Source organism: Thunnus albacares, chromosome 15 (genome assembly GCF_914725855.1).
Source record: "Thunnus albacares chromosome 15, fThuAlb1.1, whole genome shotgun sequence".
NCBI classification, from domain to species: domain Eukaryota; kingdom Metazoa; phylum Chordata; class Actinopteri; order Scombriformes; family Scombridae; genus Thunnus; species Thunnus albacares.
In genome coordinates, this window is record NC_058120.1 from 15,173,078 (window position 1) to 15,191,249 (window position 18,172).

At 41.4% G+C, this 18,172-nt stretch overlaps 1 protein-coding gene across 20 annotated transcripts in view; it reads left to right on the forward strand.

The window, feature by feature from the left end:
* Positions 1-18,172, forward strand: part of LOC122998026 (uncharacterized protein C2orf16-like) — a 177,909-nt gene that overhangs the window by 46,394 nt on the left and 113,343 nt on the right. For 15 of the 20 annotated variants that reach the window (XR_006407322.1, XR_006407324.1, XR_006407305.1 and 12 more), the window contains 2 exons: positions 5,048-5,297; positions 14,055-14,149. The exons of 1 other annotated variant lie outside the window; for it this stretch is intronic. The gene's annotated coding sequence lies outside the window, so the exon portion shown is untranslated. Of the gene's footprint in view, positions 1-5,047; positions 5,298-9,150; positions 9,292-14,054; positions 14,150-18,172 lie in introns of those variants that run through there. 4 more of the 20 variants (XR_006407318.1, XR_006407306.1, XR_006407323.1 and 1 more) reach the window with 2 other exon arrangements.

An 18,172-nucleotide genomic window follows, 5' to 3' on the forward strand; every position in this document is an offset into this window, starting at 1 on the left:
AGCATCTTTGTAAGATTCTCCATGTGATAAACGGTGAGTCTGTTACTCATTAAAGTGAGTCTGAGTGAAACCAATATCCTCATACTCATAATGGAAAATTCCCCTCTCCTATGCTCTGTGATATACAGTTTCATCAGTCTGACATTAACATTGTCTCACACGTAACATTTCAGGAGTTATGTTATGTGCTGGTGTTGTAATTTACTTGTTGATGTACCATGAGTCAGTGAGCTCCTACATTTCTTTAAATGACTTTTGACAATGAGAACAAGCTGGTGAGAGCACTGGCAAGAGTAATAACAGTATGTTTTATTGTTGAGAAAAGGGAATAATAAAATCCCTTACTCAAAATGCTACTTATCATTCGTGCAGTATGCAATATTAAGGTTACTGTAGGTAGAGAAATTGTTCCTCCCTATCTCTCTGTTTGATTGTTCTGTGTTTATTTGTAATGATACCATCTCACGGTGTTGTATAATGATGCGTCACATTTAACTGATTTGCATTTTCTCGACAAATGTCTGAATGTATGGGAAAACTGAAGTAGATGTATGGGGAGGACTTCACATGGAGTGTGATTTCGTTAGGTGGATTTTCTGCTCACTGTAGTCTACTCATAGCGAATAGTTTGAAATGAAATAATGAAATTTGTATTCGAAAATTTGACTCATGTTAAAAAAATGGTTCATTCTTGCCCATTCAGTCTGAACAAAGTCCAAATAACAGAACAGCAAGGAAATCACCATATTTGAGAAGCTCTAACTAGCAAATGTTTGGTATTATATGATACATTACTTAATTTAATTATCTGTGAATTGACAAGTACGGTTATTCGACTTATCATTTCATCACTTCTTCCTTCCTTTCCACACATTGTAGTTCATTTTCCAGGAAACTGGAGATACTGCACTACTAACAAAAATGATGTACAAACTCTCTCCCAAAAAGCGAAAGCAGCACTTCGTCTTCACACATAATCAATCCTTTCACCCAAACCATATTTCATCCTCGTATGCATCACACTCAACAGAAACCCAATTGTATTCCAGAAAGCGGTCAACAATGCTCTCCACTCAATACATAATACAAGCGTATAAATCACCTCAGAGAAGGCTCTCTGTCTCTCTGGCTGTGAGCGGTGGGGGAGGAAAATGGAGCTGTAACATGCAGGGAACACGTACAAGCTGACCTGAATGGCTGCTGGTATTCTGATTTCCCTCAGGAGCTCCTCTCTGGCCTGTGCCGGTGTTTTAGATTCCAGAGGGAGGCCATTAATGCTCAGCCTGTCGACCTGATCCATATGTATGGCTGGCTGTTCTGTTCTGTTCAGCGCCTGCCTCCCTGCCTGCCTACCTGACTGTCTGAAGGCCTGCTGGAGCTCAAATTGGTTCCTCGTTCGTTGAAGATAGAAATAGAATAGCGGACACGGGCGACACAAAGGACAAGCAGGATGGTTTTACAAGGTGATTATTCAGACCATGCGTCTGGATGTCTAGCAGCAGCTAATAGGCTCTATTTGCAGACGGGGGAACACAAACGGGCTGCTGTCCTTTTACTTTGAGACCAGTTGGTTTGGGTTATCAGTACATGACTGATTACCACGCTGTCCTGTCAACCCCTCCTGACACTGCAGACTGCACTACAAACGGGGAATGGAAAGGCTTTTTTGCAGCAGCAATTATCCCAGCCTTGTGATGTGGATATAGTTTTTCATTTTATTGGTTGCCGCTCACTTGCCGCTCTGTTTTCCTACCTTTCTCTTTGTCATCCCCTCTTCACTCTCCAATACAACAGGATCTGATTTGTCTCTCATGATGGGATTGGCCTGATATCCCTTTAATGGTCACGTACACTTATGCTCCACAATCTGCAATTGGCCAGCTGTACCGAGCGCAGTCGAACAACGTCTAGACAGCCTAATTAACAAATCATTTCTGAAACACTATTATCCCACTTTGTAAGAGAATAAAGGAGGCCGAAAGACTAAAAGACTGTATATCTGCACATCATGCTTTGGTCTTTTGTTTTCCCTCTGACTTATCTGCACACGACTCTTTCTTGCTCCTATTTTGCTTTTTTATTTTACAGGTTAAAAATAACTTGACCGAGTGACCGAGCCTCACTTGACATCGATTTAACTTACTGGTAGTCGAGGGTCTCTTTGTCTTTCTGGGAGACGTTCAGGCCTGTGCTAATATTAAAAATTGATAAAGCCAGACCAGAAAATAAAGTGGATGTGAACTGTGCTGTCCAGATATAGCCGGCTGCCATCCTATAGCAACTGTTCTCTCATGTCTCATGTCCGTTTAGCACTCAGCATGAGTTTAAATCATCCTCAGGAATAAATAGTGAGCCAGGCTTATATCACAAAACATCCCATCACATTAGGTTAGGCGACAGGGACAGGGGTCTGTGCAGAATGGAGGAAGGGTCTGTAGATAGCCTTTTGAAACCAAGCAGAAAATTTAATTATAACCCTTTTCGATGAAGGAAGCAGTCGATCGTTTATGGAACAAACACTTTATATTCTCTGTCACTGCACGACAGAAATACAGATACATGAGTCATTCTTTATTTACTAAACATATTGTGTAAGTCTAAAAATATGAAAACAAGTTATGTATTAGAATAAATGCAAGAATTCTGAAGATAACAAAATAAACAGAACTATATGACTGTCATTGTCATCATATCAGTATCAGTGGTTTGAACATCAAAACATTTATTAAAAAAAGCCCTTGACCACATTACTATGTTATGTCTATAAGAGCTGGTTACTGTGCTAGAAGTCAGTGGCAGTCGATTGCAATAAAAGTCCATATTTTGGAACAAAAATCTTTGGAAAATATTTTTAAATTCATTGTTATTAACCAGCATTTCCCTCTCTTAAGTTTTAAAATATTATGACATCAAAGGTAGTTTGGTAGTTAGTTAGTTTTTCTTAAATGTTTGAACATAATCTTTTATTTTTAATCAGCAGATGATGAAGGGATGAAATATGTGAAATATGTCTGAGTTCTTTATCACAGAACATTCCTGGTGATAATAAAGAACATTTTAGCCCCAAACCTTCATCAGGATTATGAAGGCTTGAGGCTGAAACATTTCAGAATCATTTAATGTTTTTTTAAATTGTATTTCTTTTGGTTGATGCATCAGTTGTGAATGAAAGTGTCCACATAAACTTATTATAGAAAAAAATATGGAAAATGGGGATTTTGAGTAATTTGAAATCCCCTATTTACATAGAAAGGGATTAATGGCAGCAGACAATTGTATTTTGTATTGGTTTAATGCTTATAATGAGATGACTGGATTGAAAAAAAAGAATAGAAAATGTTTGAACTAATAGAATAAAAAAAGGCACAATTTGATCTGATCTTGAATCTAGTTTTAGATTCAAATAAATATTTCCCTTCTTGAATTCATTTTCTTTGTTTGGATTTGGGTTCCTATTTTTCTTTCTTTTTTTTTATATGTAGTGCTAGTATTTAATAGAATATTACTGACATGTGTTTACCTTTTTCACTTTGATTATCACAGTTGTCATGAATCTAAAACAATTACGATTTCTAACTCTTTTGCCAAGTGAAAAAAGAAGTCTTGGTGATTGGCTGAGAAAATGATCAAGGAACAGTTTGCCCATCACTTGTTGGCTGGGGGTGTAATCCTAATGTTGGCAGTCTAGAAAGCATCGACTGCCTTCCAGTCGACACTGAGTAAAATAAATGTCCCTTTTTAAGATGTGTAGCTTCTCTTAAATTCATCTGTATCTATAGATTTTTAAAAAAAATGGTTTAATATGAGCATTAAAACATGTAACATATGTGAATCAAATACATTTTCTTCTGGCAAAATCATTCCATATATGCAGCCCCTCTCCCTACAGAAATGACTGATAGAAGAGTGATGATGCCTTGCTGGAGGTGTTGAATTTTCCTGCCTCAGAGTCTCCAGTGAATTACCCCGTCAGACTTTCATTAATGACAGCTATAAGCCAGGACATGTGAGGAACACACACAGTGGGACACGGAAACCTACAGTATCTCTCTCTCCTCCTGCCGCCTGATTCCTTTCTTCATTCCCCTCCATCAGCCGCTCTCCACCTTGTATAAGGCCCTAGTAACACTTTACTTTACTGCTTAATGGAAGTCTCTCATGCATAATGTGCTTAGGGTGTAACAACACCGTGTAGCAACCAGCATGCAGATGTAGCTGCTTGTTTTGACATTGTTGCTGCCTTGTGTTCTGTGTTAACTTAATATAATCAAAGGAGTTTCACTGAAACACAATTTTTACCCTACTTAGACTTTTTCCATAGTTTCCTGCACATTGGAATAAGGCCATCCTAAAGTAAAGTGTTATCAAGACGATCCCTAAAGCAAGAGCTTTGAGAGCTATAATGCTTACACACTATCATCCCTGGTTAAAAACAAGGGGATTTATCAGGGATGTCTCTGCCTGGGCTGGGGCTAGGGGGACCAAATTACAGCCCCAGTGTCTGGTTGGAGGCGGAGAAGGAAATAGATGGGTCTAGATATAATGGTGATGGCCCCTGGGTGGTACTCCTGTGAGGGAGAAAGAGGAGATTAGAGTGGAGGTGTGAGCTCGCAGTAAGATTACATTTTCCCTCTTTTTAATGGATAAGTGCTTCTCTTTTTTTTCCTATTTCACTCCCACTATTCTGCTTCTGTTTCACAGTGTTCCATTTCTCTATCTGTCCTCCGTCACCACACACATGCAAAACACACACACACACACACACACACACACACACACACACATGCACGCACATAAAAAAGCGTACACATGCACATACACACACACACACACACACACATATGCATGCACACACACCAAACACACACATCTCTCCTCTCTCCCTCTGTCACCCTCTCCCTCCGTCCTCCCTCACTTGATCCTTACACCTACGTGCTACAGATGGTTTCATTTTATAAGAGATAAAACCACATTTGGTGGAACTGATTAAACAGAGGGAACAACATCCCCATCTGCCATTTATTCCAATCTGAAATTGCTTGGGCAGATGCTGACATCTTTGGAGATGATTGATTCACCCCGTCTGGCCAGAGAGGAGTGGAGAGGAGAGCGGAGCTGGATCCTCCCCGGGGCTGCAGCTTCCTGCCGCCTTGCCATGGCTTCACCACTGTGTCACTTCACCAGCGATGGAGCTCGCGCCCCCCCCCCCCACCCCACCCCACCCCCCCTGCAGTCCCCCATCTCTTGTCTCCAGCAAGCTGCTGCAATCAGCACAGCCTCTGATTGGACTTGGGCAGGTGAGCGCAATACACTTTAATCATGAGGCCAGTACATGCCAGATCATTCCCTCTGTACTGGTGTGTGACTGTGTGGTGGCAGAGTGGGTGGGTGATCTGGGTTTGCTTGTGAATCCATTAGAGAGCAGTAGGCGCACCCAAATACAAATAACATATTTTTTCACTTACCTCTAGCGGTACTGTACCTAGTCATGCAGATAGTTTTGGTTTCATTTGCCCAGCTTTTGACAGATTTTTGCCTTCACTCCAGTAAAATCGTTTGTAAAGCTCTCAAAACTGAACAGCAACATGTCTTTCCAGAAACAGTGTTACGGTTTGTCAGCATAATCCACATACCTCGCTTTCAACTGTTTTCTTTGGAACTGCTTGTGTGATTTTACTAAGAGTAATAATGATACTAATTCTTGTAAGAGGTTTTCATTTATCAGTGCTGCCATGAATTAAATTCCATTCACGTCTGTTGTCTTCATGTAGATGCAGAAAGCTCAGAAACTCAGAGACATACGGTATATCTCAAAACCTGGGTCGACAGATACTACCTGTACAGCTAGATGTTATTAGAGGTAACTGGGAAAACATGTAACCCAAGTGTTTCACTGGCATGTCACAGTCCAGGAAATGTGCTGGCGACGACCTTTGGCTGGCACCGATCACTGATTGTTTACAATAATCATCATCCAGCAGGGACTTAAAACTGTGTGACGTATTGTAACCTTTGATCAAATAGTCAAGGCTGTTTTCTCATCAATCTGTGTGTGAACTTTCCTGACGGTGCAGCACATGAACTAGAGTTGTCGCAGTGCTCTCTACCACTGAGGCCACAGGGTATAACTGTTGTATGAAAAGAATACCAATGGGTCCCTGATGATTAGATATTCCACTCAACCTTCATCTAATCAACATTTATAGTGTCCTGCCTGTGGAATTACACTGCCCTCCACTAAATCGACTCTGCATCATCACTTGTAAACACTCAAGCATTTTAAGATGGAAAACTCTTCCTGCAAAAGTGCCATCAAAGCCAGCGGTGTGTGAGTTCGGAGTGTGCGAAACAAACGCGCGTAGTCTCATAAAAACTGCTGAGCTGGGCTCTTCAATGCAATCAGGCTCCGGTCTCAGCTCATATACTTGTTTGATGATAACCGAAGATGGAGGGAGAGTGATGGAGCTCTCCAAGGGACCGCAGCGATAATTTAGCTCGGGGAGTGGGTGTGAATCATGGTGAAGGCGCAGGGGGGCTGGAGGTGGTGGATGAATCATTAGGGTGGGGGCAAAGGGGGGGATGGAGAGATGGAAAAGAGGGTAGAGTCCTCCCGGGGGCTTAGATCCATCAGACAGCACTGCTGTGGCCTCGACTGCAGCATCGACCCGCAGGACTGCAGCCCAAACTCGTCCATCTTTTTTTTTTTTCCTCATCTCGCTTCCTTTTTTGCAAACTGTTGGTCTCAGTATTTCTCTATCACCGTGATTCATAGCAGTCTCTCTTATTCTCTCTTTCTCCTTTCCCTCTATCATCAGGCATGTCATTCCACATCAGAGGCCTCATCTCTCCCTTCTCCATGTCTCTCCTAAGCCTCTTGAAGTATGACTGGGCCTGCGAATGGCAAATGAATTTCCAATCTGAATGCACACTCTCACCCTCTCCTCTCTCTGCTGCCCTCCATCTCTCGCCTCAGGCAACTCATTCTGCCTCTCCTCCCCTCTATCCTCTCCTCTGTCCCCCCCCTCCCTCCACTGCACCCATGGCAAACTCTGATGGGATTCAGAGCAAATTGCTCACCCCGGGTAAAAAGACACAGGGTAACATAAAAGGAAGAAAGTGAATTGTTTCAGTTAACTGACTGCCATTTTGCATGACTGCGTGACATGATGAACAGTGTGCACTCTAAAAACCTAGCCCTAGACTGCCCTACTTCTCCCAATGCAATAATCCATTACCAGCAACATCCACGCCTTTTCAAGAGTTTCAGCTCCCCAAGGCTTTGACTTTGGACAGGCAGAGGTTAGAGGAAAACAACCTGAAAACAGCCTTATCTCCCAACACACGAATGTTTGTTAAGGCTCCCCATTAAGTCTCCCCCTGAATTTGCATATTAATTGCATTTTGGCTCTACTTCCTTCCTTTAAGGCTGCTGTTTATAGGTGCTTTATTTCTTTGAGAAGACACAGATGTCCGCGGGGAGCTCACCTGCAACGGCGGACAAGAATTGAATTCCACAGGAAATTGCTTTAACTTGAGTGTAATCGAATTTGCACCCACACACACCTTGACTTGAGGACCTGGAGGGCACGCATGCACATGGATATACACGTACAGTACATAAAAACACACAAAACTACACACACTACATACTTATCAAACACAGAAAGAAAGCCTTCTAAAACAACCTTAAGAAACTAACACTACTACAATATGGTAATTCAGATGGATGTTATTTTCAAGTTATCTGGATCCCCCAATACCTCTCACGTCTTACTTATTTTTCCGTCACCTCACTGCCTTTTTTTTTTTTCTTGCGAAACGTGTTTACCGCATCAGACATCAGAACATGGTTCGGCAGCTTTCTCAACAAATGTTTGAAAAGATGTGAAAGTTTTAATGACTGGATTGAGTAGGGGATAAAGGAACAGCTGGAGATTCTGTAATGTAGTGGCTATTCTTATATAGGAGAGGTACACTCAAGCTGTCTCATTTGGAAACTGGCGCTGCACTTTTATCCATACTTAAGAATAACAGGTGATTGAGCATTCTCTCGTGCCTACCTCCAAGACAATGTGGCCATATGGAACTTATTTGAATATGATGTACTGAATGGCACTCTATATGTGTGATATCATATTATGCAGAGTGGATCTATTTATTATTTTCAAGATAATAGTTTCATTTCACAGATTGTGACTCTCATGGATTTTTTTCCACAAGCTTAGTTGCAGTGATGGCTTGCCATTTAATAGGAAATACCAGACAATGTTTTAACTGAAGTAGTTATTATTTTGGTTATTATACATTAGCAGTAACAATGTTTGTGATGATCTTTATCTTGAACATAACTATTAAATTCCTGGGATAAAACTAAATTCCACCACAGGAGACTTGGTTTTATGGTAATGGTCCTTTATTCAAGTGAAAATCTAATGATCTGCACTCAGCCCATCGGAGTAACTCAGTTCCGGGGCATTGATTTCCTTTGTGCTGCAGATTGATCTGTGGCCTGTTAGAGCTCAATATGTCACAGCCTCCCTGCAAAAGGGCCACAATACAAAACAGATGCATGAACACATACAAGAATATAACAGAGTGGAATAGAGAAGGTATAGAGTAAATCAAATATCATGAAACATACAGTATATTGCATATTTGTATGCACATTTCAGCAGACAAGCTAACTCATTCATACATATATTTAGTGGTGGAACAAAACTAAGTACATTTACGTAAGTACTGTACTTAAGTACACTTTTAAGGTACTTGAGTATTTAGATTTTATGCTACCTGATACTGATACTTCACTACAGTACAGAGGGAAATATTGTACTTTTTACTGCACCACATTTATTTGACAGCTTTAGTTACTTCTCAGATTAAAATTTTACTTGAAATAACATATGATGAGTTTATAAATTACAATGCATTGTTAAAAATTAAGCCAGTTTTCCCCAAAAATCAGTATGTACTTGTGGCTCCCTGTCATATCTCATATGTCTCATATGACTTGTTTGCATTTCCTCCAAAGAGATGTCTCCCCTCTCAACTTCTTGCATGCTTTAAATTCAATAACTGTTCAAATGAGCAAATAATTCACCAAAAAACAGAAAACAGATTTGTGTACTTTGTTTTTTCTTCCCCCCTCAGAGTTATCTTGTGATCCTTTGGAGCAGCCTGACCCCAAGGCTGGAAACCACTGGAGTAAACTAGCTCACTGTAAAGTAGTTTTCGTGTAGTTACAACACTAAAATGCTGCTTACACATTGATGTTTCAGTATTAATAATGTACTTTATTAAACGTGACAAGTACTAGCAAAACAAGCACTTTTACTTTGATTACTTCTAATGCTTTAAATTTAGCTGACAGTCCTTATGTACCTTTACTCAAGTAGGACTTTGACATTGTGGTTTTGCTACTCAGGTAAAGGATTTGAGGGCTTCTTCCACCACTGCACACATTGCAAATGAACTACATCACAGAAAATGCTAATGATGATTTCATAGGTACCTCTGGATCCCTGTTTGGACTCTAACATGATCATTAATGTGCTGCTATGCCACTGGCCCTAATGCCTCTGCCCTCTCCACTCTAATGTGAATAATATGTGAGCAGTAGCCTGGGAGAACACTGAGTCTCATTACAGCTCCCATTGCAGTGGACCACTCCCCAAATCTCCCTATAGCAGCATCATCCCCCTCCACCCACTGGACCACATCCTCCTAAGGCAGATGCACACACACACACACACACACACATACATGCACAAATTAGACCCTTAGTCTTTCCATTAGGCCATTTACTGTAGCACACATCTCTTAACATGGTTGTCTGACTTCTCTGTCTCATCTGTGCTAATGCAGACTGGGGGCAGACCCCCACCGACGTGTGTCTGAGAGAGACAGAGATCAGTGTCTCAGTTTTGTAGCATTTATTGACAAGGAAGACAAACAAAGAAATGCACAGGGACCTTGCAGTGCAGTACATATGGCATGCAAGAGCCCTGCAACAGCATGCATGCTTGCCGCGGGTGTGTGCGTGCACGCCTGACTCTGCTTTGAGGAGGTTTCTATGTGATATGTGTGTATAATGTGTTCTAAGGGGTTCGGTAGGCACGCGATGGGACACATAGGGCTGCTCTCCCGCAGATGCAATTAGGCTAAATGGGATTATGCCTATCACATTTCAGACAGGCCGGCCCCACAGCCACCTGGGGGAGAGGGTGATGGGTGGAGGAGGAGGAGGAGGGGGTGATGAAGAGGGATAGAGAAAGGGGAAAGGGGGTGGAGAAGATGCGGAGAGGGGTATGTGGTCTCTTAGAGACAGCATCCAGTGTAATGCAGTAGCTTTAGTGTAGCATACTAGTGCTGTTCTGGCTTCTTCATACGGTATTGAAAAGATTGTGACAATACAAAATATACAACAGTGTCCTTATCAGATGATTTAACACATTTCTGCCCCTACATAGAGTGAGATTGTATGTTGCCATTGATGTGATGTACTATAGCAAACCCCCTCTGGTATAAGGCTAAATGTCAGCGTCAACAAAGAAACGGAGTGAGGGAAGGCTGACATTTTCACACTGGGTGATTGTGCCCATAGATTCTACGTATAGAGTTGGTGCTATATTGAACTGTGTGGTCACAGGGTGGAGGAGAGGTGATAGATGAAGAAGAGAGGCCGTACATGATAATTTGACATGGATTTTTCACAAGCAGCAGTATTTTAGACAGGCCTGTGTGGAATCAAAGGGCTGCATACTGTATAATAGGAAAAAATGATGCCACTCTACATTGTCTTAGGAGGCCTTGACAAAAGCATTTATCCTTTCATGTCTCCATGACTCACGCCATACAAAACTGCTTAATTATGTGTAATCTTATAATTGTTCTTAGATTAGTAGTCATTAACTTGGGCTATGTCACAATCAGGATGGAGCAATATTAGAGGTGGTTTTGGTCCACGGGGTATTGTAATAGAAGAGTTCAGAATAACCTAACATTTATCAAAGTTACCAAGGCTAACGCTAACTTGAAAACCAGCTAGTTAATGTACATTATGCAACAGATTCCTGATGGTAGCCTGTCTTGGTCAAATAATCTTAAAATTGGTGCAAACTCTTGTGGCATACTCACATGTTATACATTTCTTCAGGGAGTTTTTGTTGTAAATTTGTCCACCACATTTATATAATATGTGTCTTGATACACAACATCATGGAGCGGTTTCCCATCTTTAGTGGAAGCTTGAAACTGTCTGCCCCTGTCAGGAATGAAAGGTCGTGGGACCGAAGGTCTAATTAAACATGTAAAACTCCTTTCCATTGTCAACTACATCACAACTCGCACACGCACGGAACAGTGAGACATTTGGGCCAATGGTGGACCTTCCTCACCTACATGCACCTCCTTGGCAGGAGCAGAGCAGTGCAGGGCACAGTGCCGCCTTCCTCTCAGTCTCCCACGCTCACTCTCACATTAATCAAAACGGATGTGGTGGTTCCCAGCTCACCTCACAGTCCCCTGGTGCCAGCTGTGTTTGGGACAGGCCCTGTTGGCCTGCCTGCCCCTAATCACACACTGTCATTGTTCCCCCGGCCTTGTAAACACCAAGCCTGCTACAGCTGATCAAATCCAGGGTCACATACGCTCACACATGCGCAGATGCACACACGCATACATAGACCCGTGCAAACATACACGTCCGTATTCTACACTCTACACATTCACATTCTCAGAGGCAGAAATACATTTTTACTGTGTATCAAAGTTAATCTCTAGCTTATGTATTTTATTAATCATGAAACTAAAATGAATTAATGTACACATCATCATACAACTAAAATTCAAATAATCACCCTCTGTGCAGATAATGACAGTAACTGCATTTCACATGCTGGTTCCCTCTGGGGAGGATGCTTCATGAGAAACCCATGTGGATGTAAAGAGTGAGTGTGTACATTTGTCATTGGGAGCAAATAACTGTCTGGGTACGACTGGACATCTCTTAATGAAGAGGAATTAAATGTTCATGGTGGACCACTGAGAGAGGCTACAATATGCTCCTGAACGGAGGGGGGGGGGGCAGAGAACTGAGACTGAGGGGGGTAAACTGGAGAGCTTTGATAGGATACGGCCCATTAATTATGGAATTTGCTGACGTTATGACAAATGGCGTTGTCCTAGCCCTCACTGGTGCCCGTGACTTTTACAAGGCCAGCTGGACAGAGTCTCAGCATTTCTACTGTAAAACCACATATTGCAGGTTTGAAATCTGTGCTGTGTGACTTTTCCATGCTAAGATATTTTTTCTCAGCCCACCTGCAATGTGAAAGAAGTTAGATTAAGTAGCTGGAGTAAAGTATCTCTAAGCTGGGGTCATTTAGACTGACGCCAAAACTGAAATCCTCCTTGAGAACCTCCATGCAGATTTGCTGTTTTGGGAATGAGAGTAATTGAGTGAAGGTGCATGTAGGTGAGACAGTAAGCAAGCCAGTGTGGGAGTCAGTTACACCTCCGTGTTGGGTGTTTTTTCTATGCGAGGCCAGCAGAGAAAGAAAGGCAACAGTGTGCCGTGTTTGCACTGTGTGGGACAGCCTCCTGCTCCTGACGTGTATGTGGTCAACTGTGCCCCAAGGAGGTGTCCGCTATGATTTGTGGGTTAAAACCCTGGAGGCTCTGGAGTGTATACAAACCTTGCATATTCTCCAATGATCCTTCCGTTCACGCTGTGAAAACAAAATACAGCACCTGAAACAGTAAATAATTTGTGCTTTCAATGAAAATCTGAGCTATCATCCACCGTGTACATGTGTCTGTTTGTGTTTATCTCTTTCTTTTCTTTTTCTTTCTTTGTGTCTCTGCCAGCCTGCAGTCTATTGTGCATAGTCTGTCATAGATGCATCGTTTCATTGTTCATCTGTATCTGACTGCATCTAACCTCCAACACACCCATGTGAGAAAAGTGAAAAAAAAAAAAAGTGTAAAACAAGACAGAAAGAGAAAGCAAGCAAGAGACATCTCAGAGCAAAGTAATACAAATAGTTCTCTTTCGGTTTGTCTAAAATAAGCCCCATTACAGCTGTTACCCTTTAATAACAATGATGCATCACCTGAAGAAGAAAGAACACCCCACTGTTCATCTTTATCGCTACTTTTAATATCTTGCAAAAATGAGTCACCGGTGAATTGCGAGGGGCTAAAGTGTTGCTAATTTAAATTACTACACAACTCAACCACATTCTGAATAATGACTCCTTTTATATAAGACACGTAAGATTGACCGAACTGGTGCTAGAATAATAGCACCATTTATAAGTCAAACATGTGGTGAGAAGTCACAGAGGGCATTCTTGCTGTATTTGTCTCCTGTGGTGTTTGCCTGTCTCAGAATAGAGTGACTGTCTGTGAGGGAGCCAGGGTCTGCAGGCCTTATTCTGTGCTAGCTACACCATCGTTAATGGCTATCCCTGTAGATACAGCCTGCTGCCAGCTGCTGCTCTGGCCCTCTGGAAAAGAGGCTGGCAATTAGACCTTGCACTTAAAACAAGGTGAGTCAGGACCTTTTAATGGTGCACTATTTCTGCGCCCCCACACATGTGGCCGCTTAGATTTTCGCTGCGCCAGAGAACTCTGCGGCACTGAGGCGTGGAGGTTACTACGTCCAAATAACTGTTAGTGGGTGGCTCGGTAATGGTGCAGAATTGTTCTGCAGAAATAGCTTTTTTTTGGGAAACTGGATGTGATCTGCACTTTTACCTTTCACTGGAAGCCATTTGTTAATAGGGTTTGTTCTTTCAGCATCTCTAAACCAACTGGTGATTTAATATCTGTTCCAATTTCAACACAGAAGTGCAATTTTTCTAGCTCCTACTTAAAGTTAAGACCATAAAAGGCTGCTCTGTTTGAAAATGCTATAGCTAACATTATGTATAAGAGCTACAGGGCTGCTGCTGCTGCTGCTGCTGCATGTTAGCTCTGTATTGGCTCCCTTTTGCTTTCTATCTGGAGGGAGTGAGGTTAGCTTTCTAATTCTGTCCTGCCTCTCATCTCAGACCTTGATAAGATGGAGGGGAAAGGCTGCCTGTGTTTAGACTGCTGCACCTTGTTTCCTTGGACCTTACCCAGCAAACCTTGAGTCTATATGACAGTGAGTATGAACCAGTGAATGCATTGACATGCATGCTCTCTCTTACTCACAGAGAGACATACACAAACATACACGCAGCATAAAAAGGGCCGCATGAACATGAGCATGGAAAAAAAAATTATTTATTGTAGCACAAATAGAACAGCGTAGGCTGAAATAAGAGACGGTAATATCCCTGCTATTTTCTGCTGTGTTTAAAGACAATCTCATGAGTTTAGACCTTACATCTGCCTATTTTCATCTAGCTTTAATTTCCTTTTTTGTGTTTAAATTTGACCCTTTTTATAGCAGAGTGGTGCGACAGCAAAATATTTTCCACCAAAATATTTTTGAATACAGATACTTTCAACCTCTGGGGACTGGGCTTTTTAAGGAGTAGCATCGAGTAAGAAAAAGAAGGCTGATGTTGTCTTAGTTATATCTATATCTGCCAGGTCCTTCCCCATGCTGTCAAATCGTATTCCTCAGACTAGACTGGAGAGATTCACAGTCATCCATACGCTGTGACAGATGTAAAGGCCATCGGACTTAGACTCTGGTTGGCTGGAGCAGTCAGCGAGCCATCTGAGGAGGGGCTATACACTCATGATAAATGACAGCCTTCAGCCTGGCCAATCTAAATAGATTATCTTGGCTGCATCCTCCCCCGACCAGGTGCCAATGTGTAAAATGGACCAACTATGTAAAAACCATACAGTCACCTGCTCTGTGCCGCCTATTCATGGCAACATGAACACTGTTCAGGAGCAATGAAAACAGGATTTAGTTCTTAATGGTTCATTAATCTTTTGACAACTTTTTTTTTTGAGTCTGATCAACCTATTTTTAAGTAGCGACCCTATCTTTGTACTATAGAAGTGCCTTATATTTGAAACAATGTCAGATCTCAGCATTGTTTTTTTTTCTGCCAGGTCAGGTAACGTCGATGTCTACTTGAAATTACGTGAGTGCGCATGGATGCATACTGTGCACATGTGTGTGTCTGCAAAGAGCTCTCTGTCTTTTGTTCTCCAAGAGATAAAGAGCATCCACTGCTGCTCAGTAACAAACACATAAATATGCATTAATCTGTTCTGGTTGGGCGAATCTGAAGAACTGTCAAGCGTCAAATGTAAAGGTCATGCTTTGCTTGCTGTAAGGGGAAAATCCTGGAGACCATGGTTAGGGCACTATTTGAATAAACTATGCAAGGATTTACAAGAAGTAACCTTCAGGGGTAAACACGCCCCTTTCCCTCACCAGGGAATAGTTCCCATTCTGGATGCGTTCTATCACCAATTTCACCATACTGGATCAGACTATAGATGTTACGCAGATCATGATAAATAGTCAGCTGGTGAGCACCACTATGTTTTTTACTGAGAGTAGATTATGTGCTTTCAGATTAATGTGTCATGTTATACTCAGATGACACAAATACATGACTAAATTCATTCATACTAAATTCATTCAAACATCACGCTTTTTACATAATTTGCACATTGTTTATTTATTAGAAGTATTTCTGCAGTGGATAATATTGTGTATGGAAACAGTGTGCACAACAGATTACCTTTTGAATTTTGAGCAAAGTGCCCCTGCTCCAACCCCCACCCAACTCTGTGTAACATGACAGCCGAGCAGAATGTGGCAGGTGGAGGTTTTTCAGGCAGAGCGAGGGGTGACCTTGCCACTTCCTCTGTAGAAATGGTTTGGTTGGTAACACAGCGCCAGGTCCTAGAAATGTGCTACAGCTCTATAGACAGGCCTGGTGAACAGAGGGCCAGTCCCAGCCCCAGCCTCATGCCCAGCCCCATGGCAGCAGATGCCACATGGCGGCCCCAGAGCCTTCAGCCGGCGAGGAGACGTAGGCGAGCGCCAGCCGGGTCACCGAAGCCCATGTCTATGTCATGCACAGAGAAGGCCTTCTCAGCAGGCAGGCAGGCAGGCAGCCTGCCGTCCTCTCCTGTCCCCCTTTCTTGGAGGCAGAGTGTAACAGCTCGTTTGCACGTGCTTTGTGTAGATTAAAGCAAGAGGCTGTCAGGGATAATTAAAAGTAATAGAGCTTAGCGCTTTTTGGATTAGTGTCCTAGACAGTGATACTACTGTCTGAGTAAGTGTGTTTATTTATGTTTCCCGTGTGTGTGAGACCATATATGTGTTCATACGTGTGTACATATAGTATGTGCATATGTGTGTACTGGGTGTTCGTAAAACATACTGAGATGTAATTCATAATGTTGAGAACTAATGATAATGTGTCTTGTTGTAACCTTGTGTTTGTGTGTGTGTGCGTGCATATGTGTGTTTGTATGTATGTATCAGAAAGAGAGCAAGACAACAAAGTCCTCACATCCCATTAAGTCTGTTCTTCAATCACCTAAATGGTTGCTTGATCAAAGTTAATTGTGACTGTGCAGTAACCCACGTAAAATGCATAACAAAGGCGGAATAATTATTATACAGAGGACATGTAAAAAACATGATGCATAATTGATATGGTTTTGCTCGGTCATTTCAGTCATCAATCTTTCTTCCCACAACAATCTTACTAATAACCCTCTTTGAGGAGTTGTTTGCTACAGTAGGTTATGTTGAGCATTTAAGAAATAGGAAATGTGGAATTCACTTTCATTCTCCATACTGAAACAGCTTTTCTTGAATGCAGAGTAACTTTACTATATTGAAGTTCCTTGACATTTCAGTTTCTATAGTCCATTTTATTCTCAGTAGTTTTTCAACAGTGTGTTAACTGACCTTCAGCAAGAATAGTTTTTTTCAGTTGCTTGTCAACTAGAGTTTATTGCCAACAACCCACCTTAGTTACAATCAGTAGTCCATGAACTCTGAATGTTTAAGATCTGAGTGAGGTTTTGGTTCACTAAAGAAAAAGGTTAAGGTCAGGGCTGAGGTTAGTCATGTAAAGAAAACTTTGAGTAAGAGGACAGGAAGTTATGAACCAGTGTACTATAAAAAAGAAAATTTGCTTTTCTGTAGCTTTCATCTATGACATTAACTACCACCAGACAAAAAAAAGAAGATGCTGTAAGTATCTCCTGAAGAAATCACTTGAAAACGAGTGTGTCAAAATAAACATTTTGCTACAGCCTCTACCAAGCAGAGAGATGGCTTTGTTGTATTCCATGTTTTAGGGGGGTGTACATTTGTAAAAGAAAACCCTGTGTACCTGCATCTACAGTATTCACAGGAATGATTAAAGTGTTTTTTTTTGTTTTGTTTTTTCAAAAACGCAGTATAATGATATACACACTCAAAAGCTGAAAGTCAAAGGTTCATCCACTCTACCCTGGATTTATGCATCAAACTTTTCTGTCCAGAACAGGTTGGAACTTTTAAAGACGTTTGTTATTTTGAACAAATTAGTGTGAATAAAAACAAATGGGGGAATATGAAGGGAAAAAGTAAGACCAAAAGGTCATTTAGCAGAAACACTTATGAATACATTGCTCGGATGTGCCAGGGAAGTTGGAAATAGGCACACAGCACATTATAAATCAACTGATGTTTATCTCAAAAATGCACTTGAATGCTTCATTTAGCAATACCTGCTATTAGGAGGTTCCACTGGACTCAGTCAATTTAGACATTATTCAGAAAACATGAGTCTGCACTTGGATATTTAAAATACCTTTTTCAATGATAGGATCTTTGCTAGTGACTAAGACTAAATCAACATTCTTTTGGACCAAAGAAACAAAATTTCCATCTTTATTTCATTATGTATGCACTGTGTATATATTACAATCAGGATTGGAGGCATGGTGTTTTGCCTGAATACAGAATATGCTCTCCTCCTTTATAAAAGCACACCGTAGGATGAAAACGCACACCATAATGAAATTAGAGGGGATGAAATTATTATTTGGACTTGGTACAGTAATAGTATGATGAACTAGAAGAGTGCAATTAGTAGAGTGCAGATCTCCGCCAGGTGTGTCTGAGTAGTCTCAGTTTTCTTTAAGATGCATAGAGTGGCGTAAGAAGCTAACAAATGGGTTTTATTCATCTCATATAATGCCTAAC